The sequence below is a fragment of the Artemia franciscana genome, chromosome 5 (genome assembly GCF_032884065.1).
Source record: "Artemia franciscana chromosome 5, ASM3288406v1, whole genome shotgun sequence".
NCBI lineage: Eukaryota > Metazoa > Arthropoda > Branchiopoda > Anostraca > Artemiidae > Artemia > Artemia franciscana.
In genome coordinates this window covers 19,169,356-19,175,560 of record NC_088867.1, presented here as the reverse complement: position 1 = coordinate 19,175,560, position 6,205 = coordinate 19,169,356, and the positions used below count along the sequence as shown (strand labels likewise).

Here is a 6,205-nt window from a genome sequence, read left to right as displayed (position 1 = left end):
AAATGACTAAAATAATTCATTCTTTCAAATATATTGACCATCGGGTAAAGAATAATTTCAATTGAAAATATATTGCGTATTCATTGAAGAGGCAATGCTACTAATTGTTTTGGGGAGTTAAATGAGGGTTGCACAACTCATATTAATGACCTTTTCCGTTTCTTTTTGTGCTGGATTTCTTCATTCAATTTAGTCTGTTTGGTTTAAGATTGTTAACTTAGAGGATTCGACTTATGCCCGCTCTGATCTCTAAAATTGTGTCTCTTCTTTCGCGAAAATGCATCGTTTTTATGCATGGAATTTTTAAATCAAATAACTGTGTATACAGTACTTTTGCGTTGACGATAGCTTCTGGTCTATGGATGAGCATCCTAACCCAAAAAAAACTTTGGGCGTTTTAATGAGTATCTAGGCTTGTATGAGAAGCCTAGAGGAAACTTTTAAGAACCTAATAAAATTATTGAAGAAGAATTTTTATCGTCCTTCAAAAGAAATATGCAGTAAGGTCGTGGAAATATGGCATATATTTTATGACATTTTACAAAATGTTAAAGATTAGCAAAAAAATATATAAAATGCCTTTTGAACCGTCGATTGTTGAAAAGACATTATACTTTTGACTGTGGGGGAGACCTGTACTTAACGCTTTCGGTCTCTAAAACTCATGAAAATTTGGTTATAATAGATTTTGAGTTGATTGTAAATCGAAAGTAACTCTAGAACAAAAGAGGTTATAGCACTAAGCGTTAATTATTTATAGCATAAGTGCAACAGCATTTTTCATAAGCTTGCTCTTTGGGAAACAAGTTCTTTCTGCTGTTGTAATTGAAAATACCCTTTATAACAATTTTTGCCGATTCGAGATACAAGGCTCAACCCCTTTTCATAGATTGTTGGCAACAGTAGTATTTTTTTAGTAATGACTTTAGTGCAATCAGGCTGTCTAAACAGAGGAATTGACTATCCCTTGTGAGGTGTTTCTTTACCTACCGTAACGGTGATACTAGTATATAGCTAGTAAGAATGGCGGGTACTCAGAAGAATATCCATTGACACCCTGTTATATCTCTAGAAGCCGTATTATTAATCCATTGAAGGAGTATAAACAGCTTTCTATGAGCTCTGCAGAACACGGGCATTCATTTTTGGGAGCAAGCTTTGTGTACAATTTGCAGAGAAGTATAATTGAGATGGATGGCATTGTGTCCATAGAAGGTATAATTTCACCATGCTTTCTTGCCCAGAAGGAACAAACCCATTCGAAAATATCTACCGCGTGAATGGATGGTGAAAATATATTTTTGAGGAGATGGGATTAATCAATATTCTTTATAGCTTTACCTCCAAAGATGAAACCAGGGTATTGCACGATCTTTGACTGACTAACTGATTTTTTTGTGTGTTCTCTCTGTCTTTGATTTTCGGAAACTGACCTTCTTGGCAATAGATAACTTTTCTGTCTCCACAAGATATACCTGTGGGTACCGGGAAACCTAGGTTGTGTCTCCATTTCTAAGGACATTTGTCAGTATCAGTAAAAAAGTATAGAGAATTCTTTACCTCAAAACAGCGTCGATCTGAAAACACTGTCCATTAGTCCAATCTGTTTTAATGTATTGCACCTTGCATACGGTAAAGCCCTGCTTGTCCATAAATGTGGTCATGATAAAAGTTGAAAAAATCGAAAAGAAAGTGTTCTCCACTAATATTTAATATTTGCACCATAATGCATTTTAAATTACATAAGCCGATTTTTTTTCTGTTGACAAGATTATTAACTGCCCTTTAAATAAAAATGGTTAATGGCCTCTGTTGAATTATGTAATTGAAAACAGGAAGTTTTGCATAAAAAGCAAAAAGTTCAAACCAAACGAGAACCAAAAAGTAAAATCCAAAAGATTTTGCATAAACTGTTTGAGCAAAATAATTTTGATAAATCAAGCAGAAATCCATAAGCGAAGGAAACTTAAAATGAAGAAAAATGAAAAGTGAATGAAAGCAAGCTTAGAATGAACGTAAGTTGCCGTAAGTAAGGGTGGTGATGTCTAGTGCGGGCTAATCAGCAAAAAACTTCAAAAATCCTCAGAAAAACCGGTAATTTAAGGCATTACTTAAAGTTTATTTTAGCTCTTTGGATGCAAGTTTCGAGTAGGGACTATAAGAATGATTGATAAAACCCAGCAGATTAAATACGATTTTATGTTTTATTCTGACACAATCTTCCTATATTAGCTGTCTTACAAAACAAAATTGAGTCTTCGTCAGTATGGATATATACACTGTCTGTGTCAACTAGAATTTCCCTGTGGACATTGAGATTGGCAAAGCCATTTGCCTACTTTCAGACGTCACGTTTCTTAGGTATGTCTTGATTCTCCGAAGTGTAAAAGGAGCGCTCTGTTGTGCTGGTCGATACAGGTATAGTGATTAAAATAATAAGCAAGATATGGATGTTCGGAGAGATTGCTTTGCCACAAATATTTAGAAAATCAGTTGCATTGACATGCTGTGCCTTGTTCCGTTAGAGAAATTTTTCTTTCCGCCATCAAACGTTTAAACGATTAAACGTTTTATTTGTTTTGTTTTTTTTATTTTTTTCCCAGGGGTGATCGTATCAACTGAGTGGTCCTATAATTTTGCAACAAAAACTATTCCGCATATGAGGGGTTTACCTCCTCGTTATACCTCACTCTTTACGCTAAAGTATTTTTAGTAATTTCAACTATTTTTTCTACGGCCTTTGTGATTCAGAGGTCATTCTTAAGGAATTGGGACAAAATTTAAGCTTTAGTGTAAAGAGCGAGGTATCGACGAGGGTTGAACCCCCTCATATACACAATAAAAACATACGAATATAGAAGTTCGTTACGTAAGTTAATTCGTAAGTTACGTATATTTTTTACGAATGAAAACGTTTGTAAAAAATTAAAAGTTCTAGTTGCTTTTTTTAAGCAATCAAAAAATTGGAGGGCAACTAGGCATCCTCCCTTGCTCCTCTTTTATCAAAATCTTCCGATTAATTGCAATTAATTAATATGCAAATTTCGTTTTAATTATTTATGTGCTGAGAGCCAAGATCAAAACATGCATTAATTCAAAAACGTCCAGAAATTAAATAAAAAAAAGAAGTTTTTTAAACGAAAGTAAGGAGCAACATTAAAACTTAAAACTAAAAGAAATTACTCCGTATATGAAAGGTGCTTTTCCTCCTAAACGCCTCGCTCTTTACGCTAAAGTTTTTTACTTTTTAAAAGATTAGAGTTAAGAGAAAGAGTCAAACTTTAGCGCAAAGAGGGAGGCGTGAAGAGGAAAAGCCCCTTTAATATACGGAGTAGTTTCTGTTCGTTTTAAGTTTTAATGTTGCTCCTTACTTTCATTTAAAAAACTTGTTTTTTTATTTAATAATTATAAAAGAAGACTTTTCGGCGACTCGAGCAAAGGAATGGAATGACTAAATAAATGACAATTCTTGGCTAGGGACATGAAGGGATCTTAAAAGTATAGGACATAAGCCTAGTCATATTGAATAAAAAAAAAATTTCCATATCAAAGTAAGGAACAACATAAAACTTGAAACGAATAGAAATTATTGCGCATATTAGGTGTTTTCCTTTTCCTCAATACCTCACTCAATAGGTTTAAGTGTCTTTTAGAACTTTTAAAAATCACATTGTTCTAATTAAACGGCCCTTGTTTTTCAGGACTCATTCTAAAATAACTGGAACAAAATCTCAGTTTTTAGCGTAAAAATATGGGTATTGGGGCGAAAATAAAGCCCCTTATACACGTAATAATTCATGTTCATTTTAAGCTTTGATTTTGCTCCCTACTATCGGTAAAAAAAACAAACTTTTTTTATTTCATTTCTGATCGTTTTTAAATAATGCTGGGAAGTCTAGCTTCTCTCATGTAAAATTCCCCCCTCCCCTCGCACGGATAATCCTTCCATGGAAAGTTCTTCCGACGAAAAATACTCCTTCACCGCCAAGAAAATTCCCCCTAGACAATTTTATTCAAACTGAAAATTCACCCAAGAAAATTTCTTTCGGACCATTCCGGGTGAAAAAGTTTTCTTAGTGTATTTTCATCTGAAAATGATTTAACTTTTGTTATTTTTTAAATTCATGCCACAAATTCCCTCCTTCGTGGAAAATTTTTTATCGTAAATACTCCCGCCCCTATTAGAAAGTTGCTCCCACCGGAAAATTACCTCTGGAGATTTTATTCCGTAGAAAATTCCCCCAAGGAGAATTTCTGCCTAGAAAATCTCCCCCATAAGGAAAGTACTCTAAACAATTCCAATATGAAAAAAATTCTCCTCGGACGTTTCCCCTTAACATCTTCACATGTAAAATTGAGTTGGCAAAGCGAAAGTTAGACAAATAAAAAGAATTTCGTATAGAAATTCGGCAAATTTCCCCTGGAAATTTGATCCCCAGAAACCTCCCTGCCCAAGGAAAATCCTCCCATCATAAATTCCCCCCCCCAAAAAAAAAATGCACTACACTTCCCAATTCCAAATCTATATATATAAAAATAAGTTGTCTGTCTGTCGAGTGACGTCATTATATGACGTCTGAATTATTTCATCATATACCAATTCAAAAACGAATGTATTCAAGCCGAAGTAGCTGAGTTGGTAAAGTGTTATGTTCCAGGTTCTAGGTCCGAGAGGTTCCAGGTTCGATGCTTGGCTTTAGCATTAATACAAAAGAAGAAAAAAAACTAAAAAAGGTAAAAACTACAAAAAAAAACTAAAGAGAAAATACTAAAAAAACTAAAAAAGCTAAAAAACTAAAAAAAAAGGTAAAAAACTAAAAAAGAAAAAAAAATAAAAAAAGGTAAAAACTACAAAAAAAAAACTAAAAAGAAAAAAAAACTAAAACTAATAAAAAAGACTACAAAAAAACTAAAACTGAAAAAGAAAAAAAAAACTAAAAAAAGGAAAAAAACTGAAAAATAAAGGAGAAAAAAAACTAAAAACCGGGACATAGGGAATATAAATGACGACCGGGCCATTCAAAGAGAAATTATAGACTGGGACACTGGGACACAAATAACGACCGGAAGATATAAATGACGATCGGGACACAGGGAATATAAATGACGACCGGGACGCTCAAAGAGAAATTACTGACTGGGACACAAATGACGACCGTGATACTGGGAATATAAATGACGACCGGGACACAGGGACACTAATGACGACCGTGATACTGGGAATATAAATGACGACCGGGATACAGGGAATATTCGATTAGCAATCACCATCAACAAAGCTCAAGGGCAATCATTAGAATAATGAGGTATAGATATGAATACGGATTGTTTTTCCCATGGACAATTTTATGTTGCATGTTCAAGAGTCGGTAAACCTGACAATCTATTTATATGCACAGACAATGGGACATTGAAGAATGTTGTATATTCGCAAGTTTTACGTAGTTAAAAACATAGATATATCTATCTATATTCACAGGTGGGACACAGGGACACAACTACAATGGCACGTAACGACTTACGCCCGCGGGGGGGCATGGGGGGCGAAGCGCCCCCACCAACTAGGTGTTGGGGTGGGGGGAAGCGCCACCCCAACAGCTAGTACTATATATAAACAATGGGAAAATTTCATGACTTAAAGACCTTTCTCTAGGGGTTGTGGGGGGTCAAGCTATCTCCAAAGGCATTGTTACTGGACTCTCAAACTATGTTGAGCAAAATGGCTATCTCAAGATTTTGATCGGACAACTTTGAGGAAAAAAGGGTGGTGGGAGGGGGGTTACCCCTTCAATCTTTTTGATCGTTTAGAAATGGCAGTAAAACTTTCAATTTCTGTTTAAACGAGTCCCTTCCTGATATTTTAGGGCTACTGGTACGAAAACCCCTGGAGAAAACAAAATTAAATAGACATACATCCGTGATCTTTCTCCTGGAATTTTTTTTTCAAATTTCCAAATTTTTGCAGATGGGAGCTTGAAACTTCTACAAAAGGGTTTTTGGATATGCTGAATGTGATGGTGAGGTTTTCATTAAGATCCTTGATTTTTAGGAGTTGCTCCTTCCCTTCATCGAAAATCAAGCAAATTTTCCCAGGTTCGTAGCTTTTTGTGGGTAACTTGCTTTATACTTTTCGAAAAAAAAAGAATGCCTCAGAGCTTAATGTATTTTTTTTAATTGACCTTGCTTTTGTTTATATTGACAGTAC

The 6,205-nt window shown here is 34.8% G+C and overlaps 1 protein-coding gene across 1 annotated transcript in view; it reads left to right on the top strand.

Annotated features, from left to right (window-relative positions):
- Window positions 1–6,205, top strand: part of LOC136027058 (proton channel OtopLc-like) — a 428,472-nt gene that overhangs the window by 215,617 nt on the left and 206,650 nt on the right. The window lies entirely within an intron of this gene.